The sequence below is a fragment of the Nycticebus coucang genome, chromosome 1 (assembly GCF_027406575.1).
Source record: "Nycticebus coucang isolate mNycCou1 chromosome 1, mNycCou1.pri, whole genome shotgun sequence".
NCBI lineage: Eukaryota > Metazoa > Chordata > Mammalia > Primates > Lorisidae > Nycticebus > Nycticebus coucang.
The window spans coordinates 53,134,422-53,160,435 of NC_069780.1; the positions used below are offsets into that span (position 1 = coordinate 53,134,422).

At 33.8% G+C, this 26,014-nt stretch overlaps 1 non-coding gene across 1 annotated transcript; it reads left to right on the forward strand.

Annotated features, from left to right (window-relative positions):
- Window positions 1-2,491: 2,491 nt before the first annotated feature.
- LOC128591623 (U1 spliceosomal RNA) lies at window positions 2,492-2,655 on the forward strand. The gene has a single exon (XR_008381597.1). It is a non-coding gene; the product is annotated as a U1 spliceosomal RNA (small nuclear RNA).
- Window positions 2,656-26,014: the final 23,359 nt, after the last annotated feature.

The window sequence follows — 26,014 nt, forward strand, 5'->3', positions numbered from 1 at the left end:
TTGCAGTCCCACCAGCAGTGTAAAAGTGTTCCCTTCTCTCCACATCCACGCCAGCGTCTGCAGTTTTGAGATTTTGTGATGTGGGCCATTCTCACTGGGGTTAGATGATATCTCAGGGTTGTTTTGATTTGCATTTCTCTAATATATAGAGATGATGAACATTTTTTCATGTGTTTGTTAGCCATTCGTCTGTCATCTTTAGAGAAAGTTCTATTCATGTCTCTTGCCCATTGATACAAGGGATTGTTGGCTTTTTTCATGTGGATTAATTTGAGTTCTCTATAGATCCTGGTTATCAAGCTTTGTCTGATTGAAAATATGCAAATATCCTTTCCCATTGTGTAGGTTGTCTCTTTGCTTTGGTTATTGTGTCCTTAGCTGTACAGAAGCTTTTCAGTTTAATGAAGTCCCATTTGTTTATTTTTGTTGTTGTTGCAATTGCCATGGCAGTCTTCTTCATGAAGTCTTCCCCCAGGCCAATATCTTCCAGTGTTTTTCCTATGCTTTCTTTGAGGATTTTTATTGTTTCATGCCTTAAATTTAAGTCCTTTATCCATCTTGAATCAATTTTTGTGAATGGGGACAGGTGTGGGTCCAGTTTATTGCAGCTCAATTTACCATTGCCAAAATGTGGAAACAGCCTAAATGCCCACCAACCCAGGAATGGATTAACAAGCTGTGGTATATGTATACCATGGAATACTATTCAGCTATTAAAAAAAATGGAGACTTTACATCCTTCGTATTAACCTGGATGGACGTGGAAGACATTATTCTTAGTAAAGCATCACAAAAATGGAGAAGCATGAATCCTATGTACTCAATCTTGATATGAGGACAATTAATGACAATTAAGTTTATGGGGGGGGAAGCAGAAAGAGGGATGGAGGGAGGAGGGTGGGGCCTTAGTGTGTGTCACACTTTATGGGGGCAAGACATGATTGCAAGAGGGACTTTACCTAACAATTGCAATCAGTGTAACTGGCTTATTGTACCCTCAATGAATCCCCAACAATAAAAAAAAAAAAAAGAAGGGCATAAAATCATGATGAGAGGAAAATAGTCCAAGAAGACATAACAATCCTTTGTGTGTATGTACCCAACAAAAGATCATAAAATACATATGGCAAAAATTAACAAATCTACAAAACAAATAAATGAACCAATGACTATATTTGGAAACTTTAATATTCCTCTATAAGAAAAAAATAATTAGTGAGAAAATCAGTAGGTACATAATTGACTGAACAACACCATCAATAAACCATATATAATTGAACTCAACAACACTACCAATCAATTGGATACAACTGACATTGAACAATAGCAGATTGAACATTCTTTTTAAGCTCATGTTGAACATCCATCAAGGCAGACCACATACTGGGTTATAAAACACACCTTAAAAAATTAGACTAAAAATCATACAAATGGCTGCTTTCAGACTACTTTCTTAATTCTACTTAAGAAATTAAGTTAGAAATCAATGACAGAAATATATCTGGAAATTTTTCAAAATACTTATACATTAAACAACATATTTATAAATAATACATGGGTCAAAAAATAAGAGAAATTTTAAAATATTTTTAATAAAATTAAAATGAAAATGTAACTTATCAAAGGGGAATCTATAGTGTAAAATGTATCTATTAGAAAAAAAGGAAAGATCTAAAATCAATAATCTAAGCTTCCTCCCTAGGCAAGTAGTAACAAAAGAAGAAATTAAATCCAAAGTAACCAGTTGAAAAAATTAGAGAAAAACATGAATAATCAAAGTCAGGAAATCAATAGAGCAAATGTACAATTCATACTTGCTAAGTCATGGACAAAGCCCAAGCGCCCATCAATCCACGAATGGATTAATAAATTGTGGTATATGTACACCATGGAATACTATGCAGCCTTAAAGAAAGATGGAGACTTTACCTCTTTCACGTTTACATGGATGGAGCTGGAACATATTCTTCTTAGTAAAGTATCTCAAGAATGGAAGAAAAAGTACCCAATGTACTCAGCCCTACTATGAAACTAATTTAGGGTTTTCACATGAAAGCTATAACCCAGTTACAACGTAAGAATAGGGGGAAGGGAGAAAGGGAGCGGAGGGAAAGGGAGGGGGTAGAGGGAAGGGGATTGGTGGGATTACACCTGCGGTGCATCTTACAAGGGTATATGTGAATCTTAGTAAATGTGGAATGTAAAGGTCTTAGCAAAATAACTAAGAAAATGCTAGGAAAGCTATGTTAACTAGTGTGATGAAAATGTGTCAAACGGTCTATGAACCACGTGTATGGTGCACCATGATCATACTAATGTACACAGCTATGATTTAATAAAAATAAAAAAGAGAGAGAGAGAGAAAATATACAAAACAAAAAGTTTGTTCTTTGAAAAATCTATAATGTACGTAAGTCTCTAGCCAAAATAACTAATAAAAAGGAAAGCCAACATAGGTTGCTAATATCAGAAATGAAAAAGGGAACAACACATACTTACCTGGCAGGGGAGATACCATGATCACAAAGGTGGTTTTCCCAGGGCAAGTCTTATTCATTGCACTACGGATGTGCTGACCCCTGCAATTTCCCCAAATGTGGGAAACTCAAGTGCATAATTTGTGGTAGTGGGGGACTCCATTCGTGCTCTCCCTTATAAAAACAAAACAGGGAGCAACACTACAGAACATGTGGACATTGAAAGGATAATAAAGGATTATTATGAACAACTCTGTGTCTACAAATTTGATAACTGAGATGAACAAATTTCTTAAAACACACAATTATAAAAACTTACACAAGAAGAAATAGATAATCTGGATAGGCCTATATCTGTTAAAAAATTAGTCAATAATCAATAACCTTCAAAAATAGAAAGTACAAGGCCCACATGAGTTCAAATTTGAATTCTAACAAACACTTAAGGGAGAAATACCAATTCTTTACACTCTTTTCCAGAAGATAGCAGCAGAGAGATTACTTCCTAACTCATTCTACCAAGCTTGTCTTACCTAATACCAAACCAGACAAATACAAGAAAATAAATTACGAATCAATATCTTTATGGAACCCACAGCCAATATCATATTGAATGGAGTTAAATTGGAATCATTTCCACTCAGATCAGGAACCAGACAAGGCTGCCCATTGTCTCCAGTGCTCTTTAACATTGTAATGGAAGTTTTAGCCACCGCAATTAGGGAAGAAAAGGTGATCAAGAGTATCCATATAGGGTTAGAAGAGATCAAACTTTCACTCTTCGCAGATGATATGATTGTATATCTGGAAAACACTAGGGATTCTACTACAAAACTCTTAGAAGTGATCAAGGAATACAGCAGCGTCACAGGTTACAAAATCAACATTCATAAATCAGTAGCCTTTATATATACCAAAAATAGTCAAGTTGAAAAAACAGTTAAGGACTCTACCCCATTCACAGTAGTGCAAAAGAAGATGAAATATTTGGGAGTTTATCTAACAAAAGATGTGAAAGATCTCTATAAAGAGAACTATGAAACTCTAAGAAAAGAAATAGCTGAAAATGTTAACAAATGGAAAAACATACCATGCTCATGGCTGGCAAGAATCAACATCGTTAAAATGTCTATACTACCCAAAGCAACATATAATTTTAATGCAATCCCTATTAACGCTCCACTGTCATACTTTAAAGATCTTGAAAAAACAATACTTCGTTTTATATGGAATCAGAAAAAACCTCAAATAGCCAAGACATTACTCAGAAATGAAAACATAGCAGGAGGAATCATGGTACCAGACCTCAGACTATGCTACAAATCGACAGTGATCAAAACAGCATGGTACTGGCACAAAAACAGAGAAGTAGATGTCTGGAACAGAATAGAGAACCAAGAGATGAAATCAGCTACTTACCATTATTTAATCTTTGACAAACCAATTAAAAACATTCAGTGGGGAAAAGATTCCGTATTTAACAAATTGTGCTGTGTGAACTAGCTGGAAACCTATAGAAGACTGAAACTGGACCCGCACCTTTCACCATTAACTAAGATAGACTCTCACTGGATTAAAGATTTAAACTTAAGACATGAAACTATAAAAATACTAGAAGAGAGTGTAGGGAAAACCCTTGAAGAAATCGGCCTGGGCGAGTATTTTATGAGGAGGACCCCCCGGCCAATTGAAGCAGCTTCCAAAATACACTACTGGGACTTGACCAAACTAAAAAGCTTCTGCACAGCCAAGAACACAGTAAGGAAAAAGCAAACAGCCCTCAAAATGGGAGAAGATATTTGCAGGTTATGTCTCTGACAAAGGTTTAATAACCAGAATCCACAGAGAACTCAAACATATAAGCAAGAAAAGAACAAGTGATCCCATCGCAGGCGGGGCAAGGGATTTGAAGAGAAACTTCTCTGAAGAACATAGGCGCGTGGCCTACAGACATATGAAGAAATGCTCATCATCTTTAGTCATCAGAGAAATGCAAATCAAAACTACTTTGAGATATCATCTAACTCCAGTAAGATTAGCCCATATCACAAAATCCCAAGACCAGAGATGCTAGCGTGGATGTGGAGAAAAGGGAACACTTCTACACTGCTAGTGGGAATGCAAATTAATACATTCCTTTTGGAAAGATATATGGAGAATCCTTAGAGATCTAAAAATAGATGTGCCATTCAATCCTATAATTCCTCTACTAGGCATATACTCAGAAGACCAAAAATCACATCATAACAAAGATATTTGTACCAGAATGTTTATTGCAGCCCAATTCATAATTGCTAAGTCATGGAAAAAGCCCAAGTGCCCATCGATCCATGAATGGCTTAATAAATTGTGGTATATGTACACCATGGAATATTATGCAGCCTTACAGAAAGATGGAGACTTTACCTCTTTCATGTTTACGTGGATGGAGCTGGAACATATTCTTCTAAGTAAAGTATCTCAGGAATGGAAGAAAAAGTATCCAATGTACTCAGCCCTACTATGAAACTAATTTAGGGTTTTCACATGAAAGCTATAACCCAGTTACAACTTAAGAATAGGGGGAAGAGGGAAAGGGAGGGAAGGAAGGGGGGAGGTGGGGAGAGGGAGGGGAATCGGTGGGATCACACCCGTGGTGCATCTTACAAGGGTATATGTGAAACTTAGTAAATGTAGAATGTAAATGTCTTAGCACAATAACTAGAAAAATGCCAGGAAGGCTATGTTAACCAGTGTGATGAAAATGTGTCAAATGGTCTGTGAAACTAGTGTATCTTGCCCCATGATCACATTAATGTACACAGCTATGATTTAATAAAAACAAATAGATAAATAAATAAATAAATCCAAAGCAAACAAAAGGAATAATAAAACAGAAATAAATACAGTTGAAAACATAAAATAAATAAATAAATAAAATAAACAATATCTTTATGAATATAATTATAAATCCTCAATAAAATATTAATGAATCTTTGTATAAAAGAATTACACCATGACACGTGAGATTCATCCCAGATATTCAGCTTTTGAAATCAATCACTATAACCCATCATATCAGTAAGCTAAAGAAGAAAAATCACATGACCACATCAATAGATACAGAAAAAACATTTGACAAAAAACCCCAGATCCATTCATTATAAAAACTCATAGAAAAATAGGAAAAAATGGGAACTTTCTCAACTTGATAAAGAACATGCAGAAATAACCTGCAAGTAACAGCAAGTATATTTAATGGTGAGAAACTTGAAGCTTTACTGTTAAGATCAAGAACAAGGCAAGGTTGCCATGTCTCACCACTGCTTTATAACATCATACTAGAAGTTCTAGCTAATGTAATAAGTAAACAATAATAATAATAGGTGTACAGATTAAGAAAGAAGTAATAAAACTGTCTTTGTTCATAGATGGTATAATCATCTGTGTAGAAAATATGAAAGAATCTTCAAAAAAACTTCTGAAACTCATAAGTGATTATAGCAAAGTTGCAGGATACTACCTCAATGTACAAAAGTCAATTGAACCTTAATGCAAACTATGGACTGTGAGTAATAATGATGTGTCAAGGTGGGTTTATTGATCATAACAAATGTACCATCTTGATGCTAAATATCAGTAATTGGAGAAGTTGACAGGGCCAAGGACAGGAGAGATATGAGCAAAGATGTAGGAACTCCATTTACTTTCTACATAATTTTACTATGAACCTGAAACTATTCTAAAAAACAAAATTTATTATTTTTTTAAAAAAGAATATTGCCAATGTTATGAAAATTAGCCAGTGCTTGTCAATGTGCATACAGTTAGAAAATTAAACTTTTTTTTTTGTTGTTTGTTTGCAGTTTTTGTCCAGGGCTCCATTTAAACCTGCCACCTCCAGCATATGGGGCTGGTGCCCTACTCTGCTGAGCCACAGGTGCCACCCAAAACGAACTATTTTTTAAGAAAAAATTGAACAATTATTGGTGAAGCTCAGCAATTTCAAAAGTACTCTTCAATAGAAAGTTTCCATTAGGAAATAATCTTAAGAAATGTTGTCTGTTATATTTCTCTTAGACAGCAATAATGTATATTTGCTAGTATGTCCTGAAGTAATGAAACCTACTTAGTTTTTTATTAGTGCTTATTTATTCAGCAAACTCTTATTGGGCACTCCTTTTGTAAGAGGTATTCTTCAAATATGAACTCTTTTAATCTTTCTAAGAATACTTTCAATGAGCCATTATTATTATTCCCATCTTACAAACTTCGAAACTAAAATTTACTTCACAAAGAGATTAAGTAAATTATGTAAAGTAGACCTCTGATAAATTATGGAGCTGGGATTCAGACAAATGTAGATGATCTGGAGCTGGGATTCAGACAAATGTGGATGATCTTGGAACCAATTTTTCATAAAAAATTGAAATGAAACAAAATTAGTGTTTTGACACCTTTCAGCTGCAGTACATTGTATTGAAGCTTTCAAAAAATTTTTCTTATAGATTTTCTCATTTGGAAGTAAATCACTCCATAGATAGATGGCACAGAAACTTTTTCTTTAGGGCAGGGGATTCATTGAGGATACAAAGATCCAGGTTACACTAATTGCATTTTTCAGGCAAGGTCCCTCTTATAAATGTGTTCCTCCCCCAAGAGGTATGCCAAATCCTGTGACTCTCCACCCCTCTCCCTCCTTCCCTCTCTTTGCTCCTCCATTCCCCTACCCCACACCGGTACTAGGTCATCAATTATCCTTACATTGAAATTGAGTACATTGGATTCTTGCTTCTCCATTCTTGTGATGCTTTACTAAGAAGAATGTGTTCTACCTCCATCCAGGTTAATACAAAAGATGTATAGTCTCTATCTTTTTAGTGGCAGAATAATATTCCCTGGTATACATATAACACAGCTTGTTAATACATTCCTGGATAAGCGGGCATTTAGGTTGTTTCCACATTTTGGCGATTGTAAATTAAGCAGTGATAAACAGTCCATTTTATGAATATTAAGTGAGGTCATTCCAAGTTTTCAAAGTTAGTAACTGATAAAGTTGAAATTTCAGTTTTGATCTACTGAACTCCAAAAAGTGTATGATCTGCTATACACTGTATGGGAAAGAGCAAGATTATTATTATTATTATTATTTTTTTTTTTTTGCATTTTTTAGCTGAGGCTGGGCTTGAACTCACCACCTCTGGCATATGGGGCCGGCGCCCTACCCCTTTGAGCCACAGGTGCCACCCAAGAGCAAGACATTTCTAAAGCAGGACATTAGAAGGAGGTCGTGGGAGGATGTCAAGGAGGTTATGGGAGGATGTCAGGCTGTAAGACAGAAAGGGATTGGAGGACATATGTAAAGTTGTAAGAACCTTACTTCCAGGCTAAAGAACCTGGATATGATTGAATAAAAACTGGTGATTCAATGAGAGGCTTTGAGCTGATCAGAGGAACAATCAAATCAGTTGTCTGTTAAGACAAGTCTATGCAGTACAAACAATTCATGGGATGAAGAAAGTATGGAAGCTGGGAGACCCACAAACTATTAAATTAGTAGTATAGTCTAAACTAAAGGTTGAATGGTCTTATGAACTATATGCCTTTAATTATACCAAAGAAATTTCACATATGTAACATTAAAGTTTAAAAGAAACTTACATAAAAATAGAGTAATCTTTTACTTACTCTCTTTATATAGCTCTCTTTTATCTGTAGATAGAGTAAAGATCCTTTCTGGCTTTTCTTCAGGAGGAGAATACTGATTATTCTTTTGGAGGAAAAATTATTGCATCGTTACCCTATTACACGAAATTGGGGAAGCTTGTGCTGTGGATCAATCTGCGAGGAATCTCTTGCCAACTCCTGTATGTCATAATAAGTCCTCCTTTTTCTTAAAGGCACCTGGGCTCTTTTCAACTTAACATTCTAAAGCCAACAAATACAAATGAAAAAGTCTTAAGGCAATTACATAGTACTATTTTCACTTGATTAGGTCAACCTGACAAATACTCAAAACTGAAACATGTTGCTCCCAGGACATAAGCATAGCCTCAGTAGATTTTTCAAGGTTGTGACAAGAATATGATGTAAGTGTCCCTCCCCCAAAAAGGCAAATGGAGGAATAGAAAATCAGCTGTGACCATGAAATATATATACTTATAGTTTCTAATGTCATTTTTAATATTGGATAAGTAACCCTAAATTTCTAGATATGTTTCCATATTTGGGTGTGCATTCAGCCTTAAAGAAAATGACCTCATGAACTGACACACTCACCCTCAGACTTATAAAACCCTGGGACTGTTTTCAGGTAGGCTACTGAAAAAACAGGGTTGAACACTACAAGGATCCCCACTTTGGTTCGAGTGTAAGATGCGCTTTTTTAAGCCCATTTCTGTGGGTGCTGTCAGTATATTATGCTGAGGTTTCTATTCTTGTTTCCATTCTGTTGCTTTCAATGTTTTTGGAATCAGTTGAAGTTGAAACATCTTGGAAGAAAAGTTTGGTTTTTGAATCCCCTGGTTTCAATTATTTCTAAATCTGACGCACAAACACTGCTTTTAAAGATATGTGACTGAAGTGCCAAATAAGGATCTTTTGATTTTTTGAAATACATGTGGTTGAAATTTGAGACCTGGCTGCTGCCAAGCTGCAGTTCAGGGAATAGAATACTGGCATAAGAAAACGAGCCGTTGTTCAGAGGATACTGTTAGAAGGAACTGTCCTACAGAAGGAAAATGTAAATTTTCATGATTTAGCTTATGCTGGCGGGACTATTCCATAATCCTCTGTTAAACATGTAAAAGTCGAAATGCTGACTCGCCTGTTGTTTATTCTGGTTCTAAGCTACAAGATTCTCATATACATAAAGCTGATTTAGATTGAATCCTTATAATAATAATTTTTAAAATGTACTAATATTTTTTAGTGCAACCTAAAAATAATATGTACTGATTTCTCTCAAAGTATAGGAGTTTGACTCTTTTGGTACAACTGGAATTATGATGGAAACATTTAGGACTTCAAATAAATTATACTAAAGAAATCATTGTGAAAGTCACTGTAGTTTATTATCTAACATTTTGGCCAATGATACATATAAAAAGTAAAATCATAGTATTACTGCTTTTGGCTGCTAAGGGTAGATGCCACATCTGACCAATACAACAGGAACTCTTACATCAATGGAAAAGATACACAAATTGAGATTAGCTTATAGTGCCAAGGAGGACCATGAAGAAATGAACAAATCTTACAAGAAAACTAACAAGCAAAAAGAACAAATGGGAAAGATATTAACGATCAAAACAGGAATAGAAAAGATACTTTTTAAATATTTCCTGAATGTATTACCAAATCCCTCAAATTGATCTGATATCGCATGTACATAGATTTGATCTTTACAAGCTAAAATAAATTATCACATTAACTCCAACCTATGTACATCTATTATACAACAATTAAAAAATGAAAAAAAAATTATTATCTCAGATAGGAAGGACCAAAGGAGGAGAGAAAGAACATCAGTACTTTTCACACAATTCTGTATAATTTGAATTACTTGTTCAAGAAATGAGAACATGAATGCAAAAATTTTTAAAAATGATTATTAAAGATTGGTTTTTAAAATTCAGTATAAATTCCTAGAATCACTGTATCTACTTTTCACTCCCATACTTTACCGTAACCAAAAAAAAATGAAGAAAGATAAGTCTCCTTGATAATTTGTGATATAGCTGTCATTATATTACATTAAATCTATAAATTAAATATGAAAACTTATCCAGATAAACATATAAAAGCTTGCTTTTATAAAGGTGGAATGTCCAGATAAATAACCATAACTTTTATTATTCATTAATATTATAAGGCATAACTATAAAAATGTTGTTAATACATTTGAAAGAAGGGAAAAATATGTACATATCATATAGCTTAAGTTTTGAGTATGGCAATCATAGGCAAATAATTTGACAAAATATTTGAAGATAGTAAGAGCATTTTATGAGCATTATATATTTATGGGGAAATCTGGAGTAGAAAGTGTTATGTTTTTTCTAATTTGTCTTAACAATATTCCAGAGAAAACAATTAAGATTTCAAAAGTGTTTAGAAATTAGATAAAGGTTTTGAAATCTTAAAATAATGGTGGATTTCAATTATAGGTTATAAAAGAAACATAGAGGCAGAAATTGATTAATGGTAAAAAAATGATGTGAGGACTGAAAACCTAATGTCTTCCAGATGCCCTTTTTAATATTTTTATGAATACCAGTAATTGCATGAATCATGTTAAAAGTGATTACCTACCACTCCTTTTGACCTATTTTTATTATCTCCATAAATGTACAACTGGATCTGAAAGAACATGAACTTAAGAGTAAAGTGAAAGAAGGCCATGGTAAATGTTTTAATAACTTTCTGAAGTTTAAGGTTTTGATGCGATAGTATAATTTGTAGAATTAAACTTAGTAAAACACCATTTTGTAAGAGTAGTTATTATTCTGTTAATACTATAAAAACTGAATGTCTTTTTTATTTTTTGACTTGGATAATTTTATTACATAAATAAACGAGCCAGATCCCATGCAGATTCATACACAGGACACTTTCTCACATTGAGACCTATAGGCTATGAGTACAGATTTCTTTCTTTCTTTTTTTTTTTTGTAGAGACAGAGTCTCACTTTATGGCCCTTGGTAGAGTGCCGTGTCCTCACACAGCTCACAGCAACCTCCAACTCCTGGGCTTAAGCGATTCTCTTGCCTCAGCCTCCCAAGTAGCTGGGACTACAGGCTCCCGCCACAACACCCGGCTATTTTTTGGTTGCAGTTTGGCTGGGGCCGGGCTTGAACCCACCACCCTCGGTATATGGGGCCGGCGCCTTACCAACTGAGCCACAGGCACTGCCCTAGATTTCTAAGCTATCCTGCATAAAGGTGTTCATGGTTCAGATTAAAATATGTAATTTTTATGAAGCGTATTTAGGTGAAGCTATTGTTCTTATTTACTACACATATATATGCAAATCTTAAAATTTAAGCAGGTTTGCTGTTTTTTATCCAGAGAACACAAATTTATGTGCTGCATCTCTATACTATTGCCTAGAAATGCTTTTGTTCCCTTTGGGGCCTGAAAAAGGATAATTTAGAAATAATTGTGTATTTTATGGGCAAAACCACACACATGTGTATGTGTATATGTAAAGATACATACAACCAGCATGTGTAAGATTGGACAGACAATAAATTAGTAAGTTTGTAAGGGAGCTCATTATCTATAATAGTAGAGAATTTGAACCCTTGGAAATCAAGTTAATACAGTCGTTTGAAAAGATGTGAAGAGAACTATGTTTAAATTTAAATATAAAAATTTCTCAAAGAGCTAAAATATGCTTTTTAGAAAAGAACATGCAATTATGAAATAACAGATGATAAATTAACAAATTAAAAATTTTAGAATTAAGAAATGAGTCACTAGGCAAATTTATAAAATCTTTCAAACTATAGGCAAAACCTTATGCTAAATATAGTTGTAGATAATGAACCATCTTCTATATTTATTAATTTACTGTCTGTCTGACTTTGTCAATGCTGGTAAATATATGTGTGTGTGTATATATACATACCCAGATACACAGACCAATTAAAGACCAAATTAATAAACTGAAAGACATAAAGAAAATAATCTCTCAGGAACTAAGAGAGAGAGAGAGAAATAGATATTAAGAAAAAAAGAGTTTTTGGTGCTTGAATATCTGCTTAATTATGGAAAGAAAACATATAGAAAGGCCACAACAAAGCAATATTTGAATAAATAAGAGCTGAGACTTTCCCCAGAACCAATGACATTAAAAGATTTTTTTAAAGCCACTAAATGCCTAATGCACATATGCACATCATAATGAAATTTGCTTATCTTTTTCAGCAAAGAAAAATCTTAAAATTTCTAGAAAATGAAATAATTTTATGCACAGAAACTGACTAACTACATTAGTGACATTATTCTTACAGAAATATGTGACAGAAACCAATCAATTAATATATTTACATGGAGATTGGAAAATTACTTGGTACCTCATTATATGTCTGATTGGGTTATTATTTTGATTTTTATTTCTTTAAAATATGAACACTGTTACGCAGTTTAATGTGAAGATAGTCTATTTCATTTCTTTTGGGTGGGCTGGTATCCACAGTAAAATACAAATAGATGGTATAGTTTCCTATGTGATATTATATATTTTATATATATAATGTGATTTATACACAAACACACATTTATATACATACACTCTAATGTGATTTATACACACACACACACACACACACACCTGAAAGAAATCTGGAAAGTATCCAGCCATGTAATATGAAAAACAGTATTACCAATGGATGAATACCTTCCGGACAGCCCTTTTTTATATCTAATGTGATTTCATATATGTATGTGTATATAGAAGTATCTTTGTTTTCATGATCACAATTGATTTTCCATTCCTCAGATTTGATTTTTTTGAGGGAAGCTTACATCATGCTGTTGTCGCAACCTCAAAAAATCTATTGAGGCCGTGTTCATGTCTTTGTGACCAACACAATTTGGAGTTCTGTTTCATTTTGAGTATTTGTCGGGTGGGATCCAATCAATGAAAGCGACAGTATATAACTGCCCTAAGACCTGTTCTTTTCTATTTATTGGCTTTAGAATGTTAAGCCCAAAAGAGCCCAGGAGCTTTTCAAAAAGTAGAACTTTTTGTAAAATTCAGAGAAGGAACGCAGAGCCCTTGGCAAGAGATTCCTTGTAGCTTCACAGTACAATTTGCTTCCTAATTTTGGGCAACAAAGCAGCGATACGTAGCAGCTCTCTCTTCCCAGAGAAGGCAAGAAGAAACTTCACTGCCAGTTCATGACTTTCACAATTTTTTTTACCTTACTAGGCTTTTTCTTATTGACTTGTTATATTCATAGTTAATCCATAAGAATGGATAGAAGACTGATAGATACCTAGACATTTAGAGACCTACCTGGCTCACTCTGGGTATGTGTGTGTATGTGTATGTATTTTAATACAGATCTTCTTTGTAATAATTCTTTAAAATTAAAGGTAGGTGAAAGGGAGGAAGAAACAGAAAGAGAAGAGAAAAAGCAAGAGAAGGAAGAGGAGGAGAAAGAAGCCCCTCTCACATGGACTGATTTCTTTCCATTGACTCTCCTAAGTATTAGATTCTTGATTTTTACTGTTCTCTTCAAACTGACTCTTTTGGTAAATTCTCTTTAGAATGGGCATGAAGTTTGATCTCTTGCAACGAAGAAGAATCTTTTATTACTCCCAAATTATTAATCAGTCCATTGATTGTGTGGTCTGACTCTTTCAAAAAAGGAAATTGTTTAAGGACATTGAACAGTTGAGAAATCACTGGTATAAAATAAAAGTCAGAATTAACTACTGTTTTGGAGCTTTTTTATTTACTTAGTTTTTAGATTTGGTAGCCATTAGGTGATATTTAGGGTCAATACTAAAACCAGCCATTGTAAGAAGCATTTTACAACCAATTCTTATTGATTTCATCAGAATTCAGTTCTTCCGAGAATTAAATTTTCCATGGGACTATAGTCCAATTCTTTTAGAGATGGAGGAGTTGACAGGTTATACTTGTATTCAAGGAAGAACACACCAAAGTCTGTTACCTTCATGGCCTTCTTGAGCTATGTCTGAAAGCACATACAAGCCTGCCCTTAGGCCTATACTCTTCTAAATTACACAGCTAGATGACATTATAAGACTTTTTCTTTAATTTCTTGAAATTTTGGAAATTTGCAGTGTACTGATTGTATGGTGTTTTAAATTAATTACACTTCAATTATATAGTTTTAAGCTCTCAAATTGGCATTTTCTACTTGTGCTTTATTAATATTTTAGCAAAATCATGAAAAATCACTTCACTAAAAAATGAGCATAATTGAAATATTATGGTCAAGCAGACTGTCCTGCAAAATTTGCAGTCATTGCAGCATAAATTCAGGAATATTGATCTATAATTGCCATAGAAGGAAACAGGGACTATTCTTCCTTGGTTTTGATCCTGAGGGAGAGTAACAACATGACATTCAGCTAAAGCCAATGTTGCTGCAAACATTTCCTTTACAAGTTGTATTTCTTGTCTGGTAACATACGACAGGGTTAAAAGTTTTTTAATGTACAAAAACTTTTATTGAGTTGTTATAAATAAATTAATACACTTTGAAGAAAAAGTCAAGGAAATTTAATTACAGAATTAACAGATGTTTATTTGAATAAGGTTAGTTCAAAAGGGGAGAAATAATTTCAAAGCAATAGCTCACAGATTTTTATATAAAAACAGTTTTCCGGTCATTAAACTATCCTCACTGAGAATGTGAGCGATAACAAAATTATATCAGAGTCAAATTGCTTAGAAAATATAATTCCCCGAAGGCTTTGATTTAATTCTGTAGCCTGGAATATCTTTGCAAAGAAGTAGCAGAGGATCAGACATATGAGGCACATTTTCTCAGCCACAGTCAAATTAACCACATTTACCACTGAGAAAGTCAACACCTAAGATGCACTCCAACTGGGAAATGAAATTCCATAGTCTGCTTGCTTTTAATAAGTCACTCACATATACAGCAAAGTATAGGCCCTTTGTGGATGTCGGTGTTCAGAAGACAAGTCTGAGCCTTTTACCCCTCTGTCTTTCACTCTCCCCAAATACAGTTCAGCTGGGCTTATGTGATCATTTTACGCAAAGAAATAAGGAGCAACTTAATCACCATGAGAAAGTTGACAGTAGGGATGAAAGAGGTAGTGAATTGCAAATATTTCTTCTGTTATGTGAACGAAGGAAGGGGACTTGAGAAGCTGTCTGCTCCAGGTGCAAGCTACAGGGGAGTGAATTGCAGGTAGAGGAATTAAAATCTATAATAAGAACATCAAAAAATTAGGCAGCATTTTTTGCTATTATATGCTAGCAATTAGAAACAATTTAAATGATAAAATTTGTCTCTTGCCTTCCCCTCCAAAGAAAAATTTTGTTGGGCTAAGACTGGTGTTAGTAAACTTTTCCCATAAGTTACAGATGATAAATATTTTCAACTTTCCAGGCTGTTGTGGGTTGAACTGTGTCCTCCAAAAAAGATATGTTGAATTCCTAACTCCAAGTATTTCATAATATGACCTTATTTGGAAATAGGGTCATTGCAGATATAATTAGTTAAGATGACATTTTGCTGGACTGAGGTGGGTCTTTAATTCACTATGACTGGCATCTTTATAAAATGCTGTGAAGACACAAAGGAAGTACACTATGTGATGCCAGAGGCAGAGATTATGCTGATGCTTCTACAAGGAATGCCAAAGATTGCCAGCAACAACCGGAAGCTAGGAGAGAAGCATGAAGCAGATTATCTCTGGAAGCCTTGAAACATCCTGCTCATACCTTGATTTCAAATTTAATGCTCCATTAATGCTGATACCTTGATTTCAAATTTATTCTCCGGAATGACAAGAGAATGAATTTCTGTTGTTTCTAAGCCACCCAGTTTGTGGGTATTTTGTCATAGTAGCCTTACAATGACATAAACTATACAAAGTCTCTGACACAACTGTCAACTCTGCCATTATAGATGCAAAGGGATGTACACAATGGCTGTTTGTGTTCCAATAAAACTTCTTTTATGGACACTGAAACTTAAATTTCATCTGATTTTCATATGTTATGAAATATTCTTCTTTCAGTGTTTGTCTAACCCTTTAAAAAATATAAAAACATTCTTTAGTTGGCTGGCAGTTCAAAAAACAGGTGCAGGACCAGATTTGGCCCAAGGGCAGCAGTTTGAAACTTCCTGCTTAAAGTCTAAATATTGCCACTGTTACTGGTGAGTTTTAATAATACGTATTATGCTCCAAGTTAGCATATGTTCATTATTTAACAAGAATAGTAATCTACGGGCAAATTAATTTGTGCAACTCTAAGTTACCCAGTCAGGACTGGCACCCACCAAAGCTATGCTTCTTCATTTCAAAAGTAAATTCATAATGGCTTGAAAGAATTTGAGCTCAGTTTGGGTACAGTTCACAACTCCAACCCACATTTTACTGTATCGTACATTCAAAATAAACAATGATAACATAGTGATTGTAAAAATAAACAAATAGTACTTTGGTTACTTTAATATTGTCTTTCTATGCACAAATCATTTTCTGAATCTTGCTGACTTCATTTCCTTGAAGGCATTTCATCATGTGTTTCTTATTTTTTGAAAAATATATCATTGAAATGGAAAAGTATTAATCCATTTTTTCTTTTCTAAGTTTTTACTCACATGATTATATATACAAACTTCAATAACAAAAAAATTTCTTTGTGCATTTCTTTTTATGTTATTACTACTGTTAGTATTTGTTTCATTTCATGTTTATTACTACAAATATTTGTTACATAGAAGTGGAAGTATTCTAAAGTGATCTACCTTGGGGATCATTTCCATTACCATTGTTCCCTGAGTTTATTAAGCAAGTATATACATTTTAAGCATTTATTTACTTTGTTAAAAGTTTAAAGGCTTTAATAAGTCTTAAAAAAGTTAATTTAAGGTTAATCTAAAGAATCAACAAAGAGCTAATAATATCTGTGAGAAAATTCAGTGCACATAAAGATTGAAATTTCACAGGACTACTCATAAAATAACAGTAAATAATAGCAAGGTGCAATCAAGATAAAAGATAGTTTAAGAAAAGTATGTTACATGTGTAACTGTGAGAGCACAATGAAATTAAATGTTGAACTTATCACTATTATAGCTAATATAAAAATGTCTTCCTCAAAATAAGCTGTTTTTCATATATATCTATCCTTTTTCAAACATCACCAGAAAGTCAGGAGGAAGCCTTTGTCAAAATCTTATACATCTCTTATCAATTATAAGGGCTGCCTGGAAAGCATCTAGCCATTGTTTTTCATGTTACATGGCTGGATACTTTCTGGAAAGCTCTCATATATGAATCACTAGACTCATTAAGAACTGTATCTAAGAAAAACAAGATTGTCAATTTGTTAAAAAGGAAACAAAAAAATGAACAATTTAAATGCTTTTAATATCACATTCTTTACTACTTAAGCCTATTTATTATATGGCTTTAGGGAAACTTATAATTTATCATTCCATTAATTCAACAAACCTTCACTAAGAATTTACTAGGAATGAGCAAGAAATATCAACACAAGTTTTCATAAGTGTATTCTTAAACCAAAAGTAAAAAGGGCATAGGTGATGAAATGATAAAGTGAGATGAAAAGAAAAAGAATATTAGATTACCTCACTGGATCTCAATTGCAAAATATGTGGTATGAAGAACTTAATTAAATTCCATTGTTTTGTTGTCAGAATAATATTACTCATTTTTTATGAAACTCTTGGCTTTGCAAGTATGACATCTTTGACAATAAATATCTAAGTTTTCTGATCTTTTTGCTCTTTAACAAGATTTATGAACCTCTTTCACCATTATTAAACAGCTGTCTTACATGTGCTATTTGCTGGTTGAACACTAATCCAAAGAATTGTCATGGCGAGAGGTGTGGGTGTGACCAAGACAGGGCTATTCCAGAGTGTTTTTCCCCAGTGTATCTTTTTATCAAAAATCAGATGAGAGTATGAAGATAACTTTATCTCTGAGTTCTCTGTTCTGACCCATAGATCTATGTCTCTGTTTTTGTGCCAGTACCATGCTGTTTGGTTACTACAGTATTGTAGAATAGCTTGACGTCTGCTACGGTGATGCCTCTTGCTTTGTTCTTATTATTTAAGGTTGCTTTGGCTATTTTGAGGTCTTTTCCGGTTCCATACAATGTGAAGTGTCCAACTATTTTTTCTAGTTCTGCAAAAAATTGCATTGGCATTTTAATGGGAATTGCTTTGCATCTGTCAATGACTTTGAGGAGTATAGCCATTTTAACAATGTTGATTCTGCTGATCCATGAGCATGGTATATTTTTCCATCTGTTTGCATCTTCTGCTATTTCTTTCCTCAGTGTTTTATAATTCTCCCTATAAAGGTCTTTCACTTCCATTGTTAAGTAAATTCCTAGGTATTTTATTTTCTTTGTTGCTACTGCAAAATGTATTGTGTCTTTGATTCTCAGATTAACTGCTATTGGTATATATGAAAGCTACTAATTTGTATATATTGATTTTATGACCTAAGACATTGCTGAATTTATTTATCAATTCCAGTAGACTCTTGGTTAAATTCCTTGGGATTTTCTAGCTATAAGCTCATATCATTAGTAAAGAGCAAGAGTTTGATCTCCTATTTCCCCATTTGGACCCCTTGATTTCTTACTCTTGCCTGATATCTCTGGTGAGAACTTCCAGTACTATGTAGAATAAAAGTGGTGAAAGTGGGCAGTCTTGTCTGGTTCCTGTTCTAAGTGGAATGCTTTCAGTTTCTTCCTATCAATCAGATGTTGGCTGTTGGTTTGTCCTGTATTGCCTTTTTAATTTTGATAAATGTCCCATCTATACCAATTTTTCATAGTGTTTTTATCATGAAGGGATGCTGAATTTTGTCAAATGCTTTTTCTGCATCGAAAGGATCATAAAGTTTTTATTTTGCATCTATTTAGGTGGTGAATAACATTGATAGAGTCCCAAAACAATAGATAGGAGTGGATGAGAGAGAAAAGAACTCTTCTGTTCTGTTTCTGAGACTGTAAACTAGTACAACCTCTATTGAAAACCATATGAAGATATCTCAAAGAATTTAAAGTAGACCTAACATTTGATCCACAATCCCACTGCTGTGTATATAACACCCCCCCAAAAAAAATCACAGGAATCGAGAACCAAATATATGAATTCAATACCATATTGGATCTGATTGATCAACACTTAAGTGTATATAAATCTCAATGAAAATGAAGCTGGGAGGAGCGGAGGAGGGGGAACATAAATTCACACCTATTAAGTATGGTGCACAAGTTCTGGGTGGGGGGCACATTTATAACCTTGACTCAATTAGTGAAAAAACTAAGTATGTAAAGAAAACAGGTCTATCCATTTTTATATTTAAAAAGAAAAAAGATTATTCCAGAGTTCTTTCATCACTGAAAAGAAAATAAATATAAAACATATATATTTCCCCCCCAAATTTTTAAAATTATGTTTGGATAATTTTGAAAAATTCCCACAATCCCCAATCACTGGTACCATGAAAAAAGCACTAAAGCCATCAGGAACATTGAGCCAAAAGTCCAGTAAATCACCTAACCTCATTAAGTCACACTTTCTCAAAATAAGCACATGATACCTATCTACTGAGATTGTTACAAGGAAATGAATCTAAAAGCAAAGAATGATTGGGCAGGAAGAAACTGGTTTGGAAAAATAAAATCTCAATTTAATTAGATTGTATTAATTTAGTATATCTCCAAATGTAATTTAAGAATACAAAAGAGTGTTCTATCCATAACTGGTTGGTAAAGGATTGCTTAAATTTTCACTAGAGTAAACAGGTCAACCTTCTTTCCTCCAAATTGTCAAGTTCTTCAAGACCCCCTGTACTATCATTAGATCTGGTTTGGTTGCTTGGCAGAATTAGCAAGTTTGGCCAAGAAAATGGGGAGCCAAGGGAAATGGGGAGTAAAAGTAAACAGCAAAGATGTTCTAGTACAGCAAAGCAAGTTTTATTGAATTTTAGGCCTTTCCAGAGAGGAAAATGTTTTTCTTCATGAGTGACAGGAGACCCCATCCCAAAGATAGTATATAGATATAAGTATCTTGTCTTAGTTTCCCTTATAATTATCTATAATGTTTTTTAATGATTCCTATAGGTCTGTAAGTATTCTTGTCCACTTTTCATTGGTCACAGACCTCAGTTGCCACATATGCCCTTTCATTTTCTCGTTTTAACTATATTTGCTCCCTGCTAGTTTCCTGATAATTATGTGGTAGTGATTGCTAGTGTTGTGATGTTTGTGGCATCTATCATATCCACTGTCCTGTAACTGTGACCATTACTCTGTGTCACAAGCTAGACACTGCATTTTATACAAAACAAGACACACTTGGCCAACTGAGTCATAACTGCAACTTTCTGGGCCCCTTGTAATTTCCTTATCTGGAAGACCAGACTTTTTTCCTACCCCCTATAGGCCCCCTTCTAGCCTTAATCACAACTTATTAAAACTTAAATAAAAAACATTTATAGTGATGTAGAAAGCTGTCTTTAGGAAGACATTCCATATATGAACCATCCAAATATGAAATTCAGTTATTGTAAATCTGAAATATCACAAGGCAAACAGGATTCACAAAGTAGTATTTCAAGAAAAGTTTTGGAAAGATTTTAAGTCAGTGGAAAAAATATCTTGAATTTTGGGAATTATACTTAAATCTCTTGTGAATGGGAAATATGCATCAGTGGAGAATTCAACAATGATTTAGTAATTCCATCTCAGGAATTGTTTTTAGTGTTGAACATAACATTTTTCTTACTTTTTAAAGAAATAATACATGTGCATATTAGCTTATAAAATTTGCCATGACAATTAACAGCTTCTCACCTCCACCCAACTTTTCCCCTATCTCAACTCTAACAGAAGGCCCAGTCCTACTAGCCAGAGGTAATAATTTTTAAGTACTTTCTGGTCAAGTCTTTCTGTCCACAACTCTAAGTGCTATCTTCCATCCTAATTTTGTTATCTAGGTAATATATATGTAAATCAGTTCCCTAAGAATTAGTGAATAGAATAGTTCTTCCATGTAGATTATTAGCTTGCTGGTTTTTTATCTTTTTGCATTTAAACTCTATTCTCTGCAACTTATTCTCAAACATATATTCTTAGACTTTCTAAATTGAAAAGCTTTATTTTGTTCTCTCAAATGTTTCTTTTCTCCTCATTGATTTTCTTTGTGAATACAATTCTTCTTGTGATTTTTTTTAATTTTTAAGTTCTTTGTCATTCTTGAATTGCCTATTTCAACTGTTATTTTGTGTATCCTGGTCTTTCTCTTTCATTCTGTGGATTCTCTTTACAGAACTAGTGATGTGATTCCCATTTCATGTTTGAGGAAAGGATTGTGTTGATTGCAGAAGGATCTGGCCTGTTTCCTCTCTGGCAGCTAATCATCCCCACCAAGCCTCTCTCTCATCTCGGAAGTTCGCTGGATGTTCTGTGTATGTGATTGAAGAGTACTGCAAGATCTGTTGTTTTTTTTTTTGTTTGTTTGTTTGTTTGTTTCGTTTTATTTTGTTTTTGTTTGTTTTGGCCTGGGGCTGGGTTTGAACCCACTAACTCTGGCATATGGGCGCCCTACTCCTTTGAGCCACAGGCACTGCCCCTGCAAGATCTGTTTTGAGGAGCATATACTGGAGATGCAGCTTTGGTGGAGTCTCCACAATTTTCAGGATGCAGATATCTTTCTTTTGAAGTGTCAATTTCAATTTAGAAGACTTAAATTTCCCCAGGAATATTATTATTAATTTTTTTTTTTTTTTTTGTAGAAGAGCCCTCTGATTTTCTTGCCTGAAAGTAAACAACAAAAAGCTGTTCTGTTCTTGGGCAAGGGACTAGGGGGTGAAAACGTATTGTTTAACACAGAGCTTTATAACAAATTTTCATTAGCTCTTTATCCCAACTTTTCTTGTCACATCTAACCATGGTACCTTCATCTCATATACTTATACACAGAGATGTGCTGTATATAATAACACTCCCTCTCCCTACCTCATATCCATCCTCATACACATGCACACACACATCATACACAGAGAGAGAAAAAGAGAGAGAGTGAAATCTGTACTCTGATTTAAAATAGATGCCAGAAAAAGTATTAGGAACAAGAAAGAACTATATGAAATCTGGAGCAGGAAAGGCAAACCACCTATGATCAAGGAGGAAGGTGAAAATAGGGCTGATTGGATTCTTGTGCTTAAAAAAAAGTGCATCTGAAAGTCTTAAATTTATATTTCCTGGGAGACACGTGTAGGGCTTTCCCAAGAATCTGATATATGTGTGTTACAGCCAGAGTATCCTGAACAGATTTTCATCCTTTCTTGTGCCAAAACCAACCTGAAAAGGGTTGTTAAGCAAATCTTTAGCCTTAATCAGAAGAAAAAGTATTTAGTCAAATACAGTTTAAATTATTCTGGACCTAAAGTGGCTTTCTAAAAATAATCATTCTTTTACTTTTTCTAAATGCATACATAACTTACATAAAATCAGTCATCCAAATTATATTCTAATGACAATTATAATCAATTCAGGCCAGCAGATAAATTTAAAGCATGTATTTAAAACATTTTAGGACATTTGTCTGTGTGTTCATGCTACTGTATATTCTTTTCAGTAGGCTGCCGAAAACAGAGCCAGATACAATCAGATAAGTCAACATATGAAATTGTAGAGGTATTTGTGTGACTTTTCCATACATTGTCATATGACTAGTGATTTTTATTATTTCAAATACTGTATCATAACCTGGGTTTTGTTATATTCTGTCTTTCATTCTTGGTTTAGATATCTATAACATATCCTTACAGAGTGGGAAAATAAGTAATTTAGCATGTATAAGGAATGTAGACCTACAAGGAAAGAAACTGGTTTCAGACTAGATTTACCATTAAGTAGCTAGGGGTATGCACATATTTTCTCTTATCCCTCTATGCCTCTAATAATTGAAAGGGATGAATTAAACAGGAGTGGTACATTAGATTAAATGCAATGGGGCACAAAAGGGCAAGTATTGCATGATTCTACTTTAGGAGCAGCTAGCAATTAAATCCATAGAGACAGAACATACAGTAGTGGCTGCCAGGGTCTGTTGGTAAAGGCATTGGGGAGTTATTACTTAATTGTTTCATTTTCCCAAACTGAAACAGTTCCAATTTGAAAAGATGAAAGAGTTATGGAGATTGTTACATCATTGTAAACCTCACTATACTGTACACTTAGATATTAAAAATGGTAAATTTTATGTTATTTATATTCTACCACAATTTTTTCAAATAAAATTTTTTAAATGGCCATGGGACCAGGGAGATAACATTAGTGAAAGAGGCACTGTGGTCATACAATAAGGGCTGGTGGGTGTCAAATGGGAGATCCCATGCCTTGTTGATTTAAAAAATATTTACTGAAAGTCTATAGGTTGGTGTGTGTGATAAATATTTATTGAGTATCAATAGCCAGGTATTATTCCTGGTGCTCAGGTTGCATCAAGCAACAAAACAGTTCTTCATGAATCTTCATGGAATTTACGATTTTGGCAAATGTGTGTGGACGGTGATCTCTATAGCTTTTGTCAACAATGACCATGGAGGAATGCTTGGTCAGCGTTGCTAGATCTTCCAAGTTGAAGAAAAGTTAGAAATCTGGTACTTTAGGTAAAATCTTCCTATAATTTGAATGTTGGAAATAAACTCAATTGCTTAAAAAAACTGTGTCGGCCAAACATTTGTGGACCATAACTAGCCTTTGGGCCACCACTTGCAATTTCTAAAGGGAATGCTATTCAATAATTTCACTTAAATATAACATGGTATGATTAGTTATAAGTATCTGTGATCTTTTAAGATAATTGTTCAGACAAGCTCTTTTATTAATGTATTAACAATATTTTACTTATTCTATATTAATGTAAAACTATTCCCAAAGTAGTGCTGGGATACCACAAACAACTCTTCCCAACACATAAAGTATTACATCTATATTTCTGGAACAACATAGCATACTTGTGTCTGAAAGCACAAGGACCAAGACCACCCCAGGCATGCTTTATACAATGCTGAGCTGTGTTTGCTCAGAAGAGAAACAGAATAAGATTTATGACCTTCACTTTAGTAATTTCTGGTGATTCATATCAATATATTTCAAACACCAGAGCTCTTTTTCATTTTGCAAGTGGTGCTTTAAAATTTGTATCATAGATTTTAAAATATTCACAAGAATCTTAAGCCCTTAAGACCTTTTAATTAAGCCCATATTATCAAATATTTTAAAACCAATCATTTACCTCCCTGTATGAGCTGAGGAAAATGCCAAATATCATCACCTTAATAAGTTAAGTTTACTCAACAGTTAAGATAGGTATATGTTCAAATTATATTCCGTATGCTGTCAAGGTGATTTGAGTTATGAGAGATTCTTTATTGTGCATTTTAAATAATTACCTTTCTGTGGGGGAATTCATTAATTTCTTTCTGTCATCATCTTCCCCTCTGTTCCCAAGCCACCCACTAATCTAAGGCATCCTTGAACAAGAATTTTAAAAGAAGTGTTTTTCATGCATGTGTAATATATTGGCTAACTAAATGAAGTGCCTCTGGGGAATACGAAGTGGACATTGAAATGACTCATTAGGCAGCTGCACATAGCAGACAAAAGAGAGGGACAGGAAAATCTACCATGAACATGTCTAGGGTCATATTAGCCATCTCTGGTAGATAACTGGAAGCAATATAAAATAAAGCTCTGGGGAAAAAATATAGAGTTTAAAGCCACAACTCTGGACACTAACAGAAATAAACATGCTAAAAATATAGATGTGCAGACCAAACCCTATTGAATTTGAGATTCTGATTAATAGATATAAAACTGAGCATAATTTGAGTTATTAAAACAAAAAAGCTAGTAGTATTTTAGAGAAGCCATTGATCAACAGGGGACATGGGAACACAAATTATTTGTATTTTATTTTGCTTCTTAGTCCTAAAATTAATGAGGAGGTTGGTACAATTTAAGATCCTGAAATATGGAATTGAAACCCTTGGATTTAGAGATTAGCTTATAGGAATAATAACACAGACTATATAATGTTATTTTTTTCAGGATTCAGTTATACATCTTAATTCATGAAGAAGTAGCATTATTTGAAACTAAAACAGTTAGAGTGCTCCCTCTTTCATTCACTAGCTGTCTGGTATATGGAAAATATTTAATGTCTCCAAAATATTTAATGTCTCAATTTATTCTTCTGAGATATGGGTAAGACAGCATATAAGTTGCAAGGCTGCAATTATTAAACAGAATAATATATATAATATGTTAGCATAATTACTGACTGATACACACTAAAAAAGTAAGTTAATTTTCACTGTTAAATGAAAGTACCTGGAGAATAGTTCATGGTCCAAAAGTCGTGGTTGAAAATTAATATGACAAATAAAAAGATAATTTATCTGTGGGGCAGTCAGGTATACTTTTATATCTTCCAATTGTGGCCTACATAAGTATACGAAGAGTTTAATAATAACCACAATGGACAACACAGAAGCTAATGCTATGTGGATATGTAATATAATATATATCACATATATGTTTACTAACATATCATATATATGATATATATAGTGTGTGTATATGATATACATGTGCCATATATATTCATTATATATGGCATATATATAACATATATATTATGTATAATATGGGTACATATCCAAGCTAAGGCATTATTTTGGAACACTCACAATAGCAAAATACTGCCTAAGAAAGAGAGGGAAAATGATAGGTATTATGATATAAATGACCATT